At 40.2% G+C, this 10,946-nt stretch overlaps 1 long non-coding RNA gene across 1 annotated transcript; it reads left to right on the top strand.

Annotated features, from left to right (window-relative positions):
• Positions 1-5,586: 5,586 nt before the first annotated feature.
• LOC138358412 (uncharacterized) lies at positions 5,587-6,759 on the top strand. The gene is made up of 3 exons (XR_011225346.1): positions 5,587-6,078; positions 6,205-6,331; positions 6,715-6,759. It is a non-coding gene; the product is annotated as an uncharacterized lncRNA (long non-coding RNA).
• Positions 6,760-10,946: the final 4,187 nt, after the last annotated feature.

The raw sequence follows: 10,946 nt of genomic DNA, 5'->3' as shown, positions 1-10,946 counted from the left end.
GAGATCAATTTTCTGGCTGATGTCCGAATATCATTATTGAAATGTGAACCCCATTTAGCCAAACACAATATCTCCATTACATCTCTTACCATATAAATATTGGCGTCTACCAGTTTTAGCCCTCTGTAACACAATGTAACGTAACGTAACGTAACGCAAATCAACTTTTTGCAGTCCAAAATGTCATTTTGAAACGAAAAGTGAGGTTTAGTCCATCTCCATTACAACTCTTACCATATAAATATTGGTGTCTACCAGTTTTAGACCCTGTAACACATTGTAACGTAATGTGGAAATCATCATCATCATCACATTTCTACAGACCAAATAACATTTTTAAATGAAAGTATGACTTAGTCCATCTTCATTACATCTCTTTCCATATAAATATCGGCGTCTACCAGTTTTAGCCTCTGTAACACAATGTAACGTAACGTAACGTAACGCAAATCAACTTTTTGCAGTCCAAAATGTCATTTTTAAATGAAAGTATGACTTAGCCCATCTCCATTACATCTCTTACCATATAAATATTGGCCTCTACCCGTTTTAGCCCTCTGTAACACAATGTAACGTAACGTAACGTAACGCAAATCAACTTTTGCAGTCCAAAATGTCATTTTTAAATGAAAGTATGACTTAGCCCATCTCCATTACATCTCTTACCATATAAATATTGACCTCTACCCGTTTTAGCTCTCTGTAACACAATGTAACGTAACGTAACGCAAATCAACTTTTTGCAGTTCAAAATGTCATTTTTAAATGAAAGTATGACTTAGCCCATCTCCATTACATCTCTTACCATATAAATATTGGCCTCTACCCGTTTTAGCCCTCTGTAACACAATGTAACGTAACGCAAATCAACTTTTTGCAGTCCAAAATGTCATTTTGAAACGAAAAGTGAGGCTTAGCCCATCTCCATTAGATCTCTTACCTTATAAATATTGGCCTCAACCCGTTTTAGACCCTGTAACACAATGTAACGTAACGTAACGTAACGCAAATCAACTTTTGCAGTCCAAAATGTCATTTTTAAATGAAAGTAAGACTTAGTCCATCTCCATTACATCTCCTACCATATGAATATTACGGTCTACCAGTTTTAGCCCTCTGTAACACAATGTAACGTAACGTGGAAAATCAACTTTGTTGGATGACCAAATAACATTATTGAAAATGACATCCATGTTTAGCCATTACATCCAAACACAAAGAAAAATATTACCGCTTTTCTTGAGAAACTTATATGTGGAGATCATATCTCCAGAGTCCACACAATAAGCCACACATCTTCTGTTTTCAAATCACAGCTCGCATCTAATTTAATGTTATTTTTTTTAGCAGAAACTATGTTTTGAGAATATGCTCAATGTCAGCAATTACTATTCGTATCAACAAACTCCTTTCAGTCAACAAAAACAAGCAGAGGTGTCGCATAAACCACTAAAGATTTGATGTATGCAAGGTACATCATTTTTGACAATTCTGTCGCCGACTCACCTTAGCGAGATGACTGCGCGCAACAGTACCCTAGCACTCTTAATAATTTTTATTCAAGCACTGTTAACATAGCATAATGTAAGATTTTTTTCACATTTCATATCGCGTGTGTAGATTAGAGAGAGAAGGCAAACATAGCTTGCAGCTAGTCAAAACTTTTCATAACAGATATGATTTCACAGAGTTTTCAACCTTTGCCAGTTTTTCAATGTTTTCTCTTCACTTGTGCTAAGTGAGTCAGACAAAATGTGACATTTCATTTCATTATTAGCCAGGCAATATGCTATTAGCTAGATAGTCAAAACATATAACAAGCATTATTTCACAGGAATTTTTTCTAGCAAATATGCTTCCTTTAAGCAGTTCAACACATCAAACATCGACCTATACATCGATATATACATAACGTGTATATATATATATATATATATATATATATATATATATATATATATATATATATATATATATATATATATATATATATATATATATATATATATATATATATATTTATATATATATATTAATTTCATCAACACATGACAGAACAAGAGGTGGCATTAACAGGGTATTAATTTCATCAACACAACACAGAACACGAAACAATGGGTATTGAATAGAAGTGTTTGTAGAAAGCCTATTGGTCCATATTTCTTGATGCTTCTATATTGGAGCGGAGTCTTGAGGTGGGTAGAATATAGTTGTGCATTAATTGGCTGTTGATTGCAATCAACAGCAACAGTATATATATATACATATATATATATATATATATATATATATATATATATATATATATATATATATATATATATATATATATATATATATATATATTAGTATATTTTGGTAGCAGTCTTTCCTGTAGACATATATTATTAAATATGACCGAAAAAGTAAGATTAATAATTCTAACACGAATTTTCTCAATCTTTCGTACATTGCGCTTCACTGTTGGAGGTAAATCAAAAATCAATTCTCCAAAATTCATTTTTATTTCTAGTCTGACGCGACACGGGCGCGTTTCGTAAAACTTATTACATTTTCAAAGACTTTAGTTCACAAATACACAACTGATTAGAACTTACGTATCTCCGATTTTATATCTACATTTGAGTGAGGTGGGAGGGGTGATGTGGCATTAACACAAGACAGAACAAGAGGGGATATTAATAGGGTATTAAAAGTATCAACACAAGACAGAACACAAACAATGGGTATTGAATAGAAGTGTTTGTAGAAAGCCTATTGGTCCATATTTCTTGATGCTTCTATATTGGAGCGGAGTCTTGAGGTGGGTAGAATATAGTTGTGCAATAATTGGCTGTTGATTGCTGGTGTTGACTTCTTGATGTGTAGTGCCTCGCAAACGTCAAGCCGCCTGCTATCGCTGTATCTATCGATGATTTCTGTGTTGTTTACTAGGATTTCTCTGGCGATGGTTTGGTTGTGGGAAGAGATTATATGTTCCTTAATGGAGCCCTGTTGCTTATGCATCGTTAAACGCCTAGAAGGAGATGTTGTTGTCTTGCCTATATACTGGGTTTTTTGGAGCTTACAGTCCCCAAGTGGGCATTTGAAGGCATAGACGACGTTAGTCTCTTTTAAAGCGTTCTGTTTTGTGTCTGGAGAGTTTCTCATGAGTAGGCTGGCCGTTTTTCTGATTTTATAGTAAATCGTCAGTTGTATCCTCTGATTTTTGTCTGTAGGGATAACGTTTCTATTAACAATATCTTTCAGGACCCTTTCCTCCATTTTATGAGCTGTGGAAAAGAAGTTCCTGTAAAATAGTCTAATAGGGGGTATAGGTGTTGTGTTAGTTGTCTCTTCAGAGGTTACATGGCTTTTCACTTTCCTTCTTATGATGTCTTCGATGAAACCATTGGAGAAGCCGTTATTGACTAGGACCTGCCTTACCCTACAGAGTTCTTCGTCGACTTGCTTCCATTCTGAGCTGTGGCTGAGAGCACGGTGGACATATGCGTTAACAACACTCCTCTTGTACCTGTCAGGGCAGTCGCTGTTGGCATTTAGGCACATTCCTATGTTTGTTTCCTTAGTCTTCACTAAGGAAACAAACATAGGAATGTGCCTAAATGAAAACAGCGACTGCCCTGACAGGTACAAGAGGAGTGTTGTTAACGCATATGTCGACCGTGCTCTCAGCCACAGCTCAGAATGGAAGCAAGTCGACGAAGAACTCTGTAGGGTAAGACAGGTCCTAGTCAATAACGGCTTCTCCAATGGTTTCATCGAAGACATCATAAGAAGGAAAGTGAAAAGCCATGCAACCTCTGAAGAGACAACTAACACAACACCTATACCCCCTATTAGACTATTTTACAGGAACTTCTTTTCCACAGCTCATAAAACGGAGGAAAGGGTCCTGAAAGATATTGTTAATAGAAACGTTATCCCTACAGACAAAAATCAGAGGATACAACTGACGATTTACTATAAAACCAGAAAAACGGCCAGCCTACTCATGAGAAACTCTCCAGACACAAAACAGAACGCTTTAAAAGAGACTAACGTCGTATATGCCTTCAAATGCCCACTTGGGGACTGTAAGCTCCAAAAAATCCAGTATATAGGCAAGACAACAATATCTCTTTCTTGGCGTTTAACGATGCATAAGCAACAGGGCTCCATTAAGGAACATATAATCTCTTCCCACAACCAAACCATCGCCAGAGAAATCCTAGTAAACAACACAGAAATCATCGATAGATACAGCGATAGCAGGCGGCTTGACGTTTGTGAGGCACTACACATCAAGAAGTCAACACCAGCAATCAACAGCCAATTATTGCACAACTATATTCTACCCACCTCAAGACTCCGCTCCAATATAGAAGCATCAAGAAATATGGACCAATAGGCTTTCTACAAACACTTCTATTCAATACCCATTGTTTGTGTTCTGTCTTGTGTTGATACTTTTAATAACCTATTAATATCCCCTCTTGTTCTGTCTTGTGTTAATGCCACATCACCCCTCCCACCTCACTCAAATGTAGATATAAAATCGGAGATACGTAAGTTCTAATCAGTTGTGTATTTGTGAACTAAAGTCTTTGAAAATGTAATAAGTTTTACGAAACGCGCCCGTGTCGCGTCAGACTAGAAATAAAAATGAATTTTGGAGAATTGATTTTTGATTTACCTCCAACAGTGAAGCGCAATGTACGAAAGATTGAGAAAATTCGTGTTAGAATTATTAATCTTACTTTTTCGGTCATATTTAATAATATATATATATATATATATATATATATATATATATATATATATATATATATATATATATATATGGCACAACTCTCCTAAACACGAGAGTAAAGTATACAACTTTAGAACACTTTCCCACCAGGAGACTCGAACCCTAGCCAGCACAGAAGCCTTTCAGCAACTGGCATAACAGGTACGCCTTAACCCGCTCCAGCACCTGCTCAGACCCTTAAAAGAGATGGTAATTTCGGAGTATTTATATACTCCAAAGATCACCAGCTCCCAAGAGCACTAGAGCAAGTGAGGGGTCATTTATACGTTCTTTTCATCAAGTCCCTGTTAATATGGGAGAACACTGTGTCTATGCTTAAGGCACAACTCTCCTAAACACGAGAGTGAAGTATACAACTTTAGAACACTTTCCCACCAGGAGACTCGAACCCTAGCCAGCACAGAAGCCTTCCAGCAACTGGCATAACAGGTACACCTTAACCCGCTCCACCACCTGCTCAGACCCTTAAGGGGGCATATCAAACGCAAAAATTCGGAAAAATCGAATATTTTTGAAAAATTTTTAAAAATACTACAACGTTCTGGCAACACTTTGGCGCAAACACGATAATGTTATGATATAAATTAAAGTATTTATGGTACATTTCCATGCGTAATTGTGCAGAATCCGGTGCCCCGCGGCTGTGGCGCGCCAAGAGTATTGCGTCGTACGTTCTAAACGTCAATTTTTTCGTAATAACGTCGGAAATAACTATGTATATATGACAACAAATATACACTAATTGGCAACCGTCTCCTAGTGAAGGTGAGTGAGGTACCCAGCTACAGTCACATGGTGTGTCCTGTTGAGAGTGGAGGTGTCGACGCGCCCTCCATTTTGGCTCCTGAAATCTCGCTTTAGTAGCGTCTAGTGCACAATGACCTATAAACGGAGGACTCGGAAGACAAAGGAAGCCAATTTGGCACGCGGTCGCCGTCTTTGGCAGGAAAAAGAGCCGCTGTAGCACAAGGGAGAGTTATATCAAGTGAGGATGTAGGCGGCCTCCCCGCCTCAGCTGTGAGAGGCCTGACGCCGCCGCCACACGCCTCGACCCTCCTCACACACACTCCTCAGCCCCTCGATGTGTATGGACCGGCCACGACAGTGCCATCTACATCTACTGGTGTGGCAGTGCCATCTACATCTACTGATGTGGCAGTGCCATCTACATCTACTGGTGTGGCAGTGCCATCTACTGGTGTGGCTGGTGTTGCAGTGCCATCTACTGCTGTGGCTGGTGTTGCAGTGCCACCTTGAGGACCCACAATTCGGACCAATTTCAATAGGTTAGTATCTTTTAGTGTTATAATTTGGTATTTTGTAATAATTGTAATATGTATGTGCAGGATATATATATGTATAATTTTTTATTTTTTTATTTTTTTTTTATTTTTTTTTTCGTTTGTTATCAGGGGATGTGCATGGAACTTGCACACCTTGCTCAATGGATGCCTATCTGCAAGGGTGCCAATTATGAACAAAATCTGTCGAAGTCAAGCTCAGCAACAGGTGGCCGAACTTTGATCTTATTTTACTCAGGTAAGTAATTTACAACTTCAAAGTACTTCATAGCTTTCATTTATTAATCAATTTACATGCAAATATCACCTTATATGTAGAGTTTGTGCTTCTACAAAACCTAGTAGACATTTTAGTCCAAAGTCCATTAGTTGATTTTATAAAAATTTATAAACATCATATATTGCATATTTTTGGAAGGGTAACTTTGAAAAATTATATTATTGCACTAAACACTTTATTGATAAAACTGATCACTACAATCCTTTATTATGTACTAATTTTAATATCTGAGTGTTATAGAAATGATTTTAGTTGACAAATGTGGTCCCTAAAATTATTTGAAAATGTTGAAAATTCGTTGCATAATACGTTGTGTATTTTTTTTCTCCTTTTCTGTTTAGGGTGTGATGGTGAAACTTGGACCAGTTGCAGCCCTTTCTATAACCATTTGATAAATGAATTTATAAGCAAATTGAACAATTTTTAATTTCACCTTGATATGCCCCCTTAAAAGAGATGGTAATTTCGGAGTATTTATATACTCCAAAGATCACCACCTCCCAAGAGCACTAGAGCAAGTGAGGGGTCATTTATACATTCTTTTCATCAAGTCCCTGTTAATATGGGAGAACACTGTGTCTATGCTTAAGGCACAACTCTCCTAAACACGAGAGTGAAGTATACAACTTTAGAACACTTTCCCACCAGGAGACTCGAACCCTAGCCAGCACAGAAGCCTTCCAGCAACTGGCATAACAGGTACGCCTTAACCCGCTCCACCACCTGCTCAGACCCTTAAAAGAGATGGTAATTTCGGAGTATTTATATACTCCAAAGATCACCACCTCCCAAGAGCACTAGAGCAAGTGAGGGGTCATTTATACATTCTTTTCATCAAGTCCCTGTTAATATGGGAGAACACTGTGTCTATGCTTAAGGCACAACTCTCCTAAACACGAGAGTGATGTATACAACTTTAGAACACTTTCCCACCAGGAGACTCGAACCCTAGCCAGCACAGAAGCCTTCCAGCAACTGGCATAACAGGTACGCCTTAACCCGCTCCACCACCTGCTCAGACCCTCAAAAGAGATGGTAATTTCGGAGTATTTATATACTCCAAAGATCACCACCTCCCAAGAGCACTAGAGCAAGTGAGGGGTCATTTATACATTCTTTTCATCAAGTCCCTGTTAATATTGGAGAACACTGTGTCTATGCTTAAGGCACAACTCTCCTAAACACGAGAGTGAAGTATACAACTTTAGAACACTTTCCCACCAGGAGACTCGAACCCTAGCCAGCACAGAAGCCTTCCAGCAACTGGCATAACAGGTACGCCTTAACCCGCTCCACCACCTGCTCAGACCCTTAAAAGAGATGGTAATTTCGAAGTATTTATATACTCCAAAGATCACCACCTCCCAAGAGCACTAGAGCAAGTGAGGGGTCATTTATACGTTCTTTTCATCAAGTCCCTGTTAATATGGGAGAACACTGTGTCTATGCTTAAGGCACAACACTCCTAAACACGAGAGTGAAGTATACAACTTTAGAACACTTTCCCACCAGGAGACTCGAACCCTAGCCAGCACAGAAGCCTTCCAGCAACTGGCATAACAGGTACGCCTTAACCCGCTCCACCACCTGCTCAGACCCTTAAAAGAGATGGTAATTTCGGAGTATTTATATACTCCAAAGATCACCACCTCCCAAGAGCACTAGAGCAAGTGAGGGGTCATTTATACGTTCTTTTCATCAAGTCCCTGTTAATATGGGAGAACACTGTGTCTATGCTTAAGGCACAACTCTCCTAAACACGAGAGTGAAGTATACAACTTTAGAACACTTTCCCACCAGGAGACTCGAACCCTAGCCAGCACAGAAGCCTTCCAGCAACTGGCATAACAGGTACGCCTTAACCCGCTCCACCACCTGCTCAGACCCTTAAAAGAAATGGTAATTTCGGAGTATTTATATACTCCAAAGATCACCACCTCCCAAGAGCACTAGAGCAAGTGAGGGGTCATTTATACGTTCTTTTCATCAAGTCCCTGTTAATATGGGAGAACACTGTGTCTATGCTTAAGGCACAACTCTCCTAAACACGAGAGTGAAGCATACAACTTTAGAACACTTTCCCACCAGGAGACTCGATCCCTAGCCAGCACAGAAGCCTTCCAGCAACTGGCATAACAGGTACGCCTTAACCCGCTCCACCACCTGCTCAGACCCTTAAAAGAGATGGTAATTTCGGAGTATTTATATACTCCAAAGATCACCACCTCCCAAGAGCACTAGAGCAAGTGAGGGGTCATTCATACGTTCTTTTCATCAAGTCCCTGTTAATATGGGAGAACACTGTGTCTATGCTTAAGGCACAACTCTCCTAAACACGAGAGTGAAGTATACAACTTTAGAACACTTTCCCACCAGGAGACTCGAACCCTAGCCAGCACAGAAGCCTTCCAGCAACTGGCATAACAGGTACGCCTTAACCCGCTCCACCACCTGCTCAGACCCTTAAAAGAGATGGTAATTTCGGAGTATTTATATACTCCAAAATTCACCACCTCCCAAGAGCACTAGAGCAAGTGAGGGGTCATTTTTACGTTCTTTTCATCAAGTCCCTGTTAATATTGGAGAACACTGTGTCTATGCTTATGGCACAACTCTCCTAAACACGAGAGTGAAGTATACAACTTTAGAACACTTTCCCACCAGGAGACTCGAACCCTAGCCAGCACAGAAGCCTTCCAGCAACTGGCATAACAGGTACGCCTTAACCCGTTCCACCACCTGCTCAGACCCTTAAAAGAGATGGTAATTTCGGAGTATTTATATTCTCCAAAGATCACCACCTCCCAAGAGCACTAGAGCAAGTGAGGGGTCATTTATACGTTCTTTACATCAAGTCCCTGTTAATATGGGAGAACACTGTGTCTATGCTTAAGGAACAACTCTCCTAAACACGAGAGTGATGTATACATTTTTAGAACACTTTCCCACCAGGAGACTCGAACCCTAGCCAGCACAGAAGCCTTCCAGCAACTGGCATAACAGGTACGCCTTAACCCGCTCCACCACCTGCTCAGACCCTTAAAAGAGATGGTAATTTCGGAGTATTTATATACTCCAAAGATCACCACCTCCCAAGAGCACTAGAGCAAGTGAGGGGTCATTTATACGTTCTTTTCATCAAGTCCCTGTTAATATGGGAGAACACTGTGTCTATGCTTAAGGCACAACTCTCCTAAACACGAGAGTGAAGTATACAACTTTAGAACACTTTCCCACCAGGAGACTCGAACCCTAGCCAGCACAGAAGCCTTCCAGCAACTGGCATAACAGGTACGCCTTAACCCGCTCCACCACCTGCTCAGACCCTTAAAAGAGATGGTAATTTCGGAGTATTTATATACTCCAAAATTCACCACCTCCCAAGAGCACTAGAGCAAGTGAGGGGTCATTTATACGTTCTTTTCATCAAGTCCCTGTTAATATGGGAGAACACTGTGTCTATGCTTAAGGCACAACTCTCCTAAACACGAGAGTGAAGTATACAACTTTAGAACACTTTCCCACCAGGAGACTCGAACCCTAGCCAGCACAGAAGCCTTCCAGCAACTGGCATAACAGGTACGCCTTAACCCGTTCCACCACCTGCTCAGACCCTTAAAAGAGATGGTAATTTCGGAGTATTTATATTCTCCAAAGATCACCACCTCCCAAGAGCACTAGAGCAAGAGAGGGGTCATTTATACGTTCTTTACATCAAGTCCCTGTTAATATGGGAGAACACTGTGTCTATGCTTAAGGCACAACTCTCCTAAACACGAGAGTGAAGTATACAACTTTAGAACACTTTCCCACCAGGAGACTCGAACCCTAGCCAGCACAGAAGCCTTCCAGCAACTGGCATAACAGGTACGCCTTAACCCGCTCCACCACCTGCTCAGACCCTTAAAAGAGATGGTAATTTCGGAGTATTTATATACTCCAAAGATCACCACCTCCCAAGAGCACTAGAGCAAGTGAGGGGTCATTTATACGTTCTTTTCATCAAGTCCCTGTTAATATGGGAGAACACTGTGTCTATGCTTAAGGAACAACTCTCCTAAACACGAGAGTGATGTATACATTTTTAGAACACTTTCCCACCAGGAGACTCGAACCCTAGCCAGCACAGAAGCCTTCCAGCAACTGGCATAACAGGTACGCCTTAACCCGCTCCACCACCTGCTCAGACCCTTAAAAGAGATGGTAATTTCGGAGTATTTATATACTCCAAAGATCACCACCTCCCAAGAGCACTAGAGCAAGTGAGGGGTCATTTATACGTTCTTTACATCAAGTCCCTGTTAATATGGGAGAACACTGTGTCTATGCTTAAGGCACAACTCTCCTAAACACGAGAGTGAAGTATACAACTTTAGAACACTTTCCCACCAGGAGACTCGAACCCTAGCCAGCACAGAAGCCTTCCAGCAACTGGCATAACAGGTACGCCTTAACCCGCTCCACCACCTGCTCAGACCCTTAAAAGAGATGGTAATTTCGGAGTATTTATATACTCCAAAGATCACCACCTCCCAAGAGCACTAGAGCAAGTGAGGGGTCATTTATACGTTCT

The sequence above is a fragment of the Procambarus clarkii genome, chromosome 83, assembly GCF_040958095.1.
Source record: "Procambarus clarkii isolate CNS0578487 chromosome 83, FALCON_Pclarkii_2.0, whole genome shotgun sequence".
NCBI classification, from domain to species: Eukaryota; Metazoa; Arthropoda; class Malacostraca; order Decapoda; family Cambaridae; genus Procambarus; species Procambarus clarkii.
Note: the sequence above shows the minus strand (reverse complement) of the source record. Positions and strands in the feature narration are given on the sequence as shown.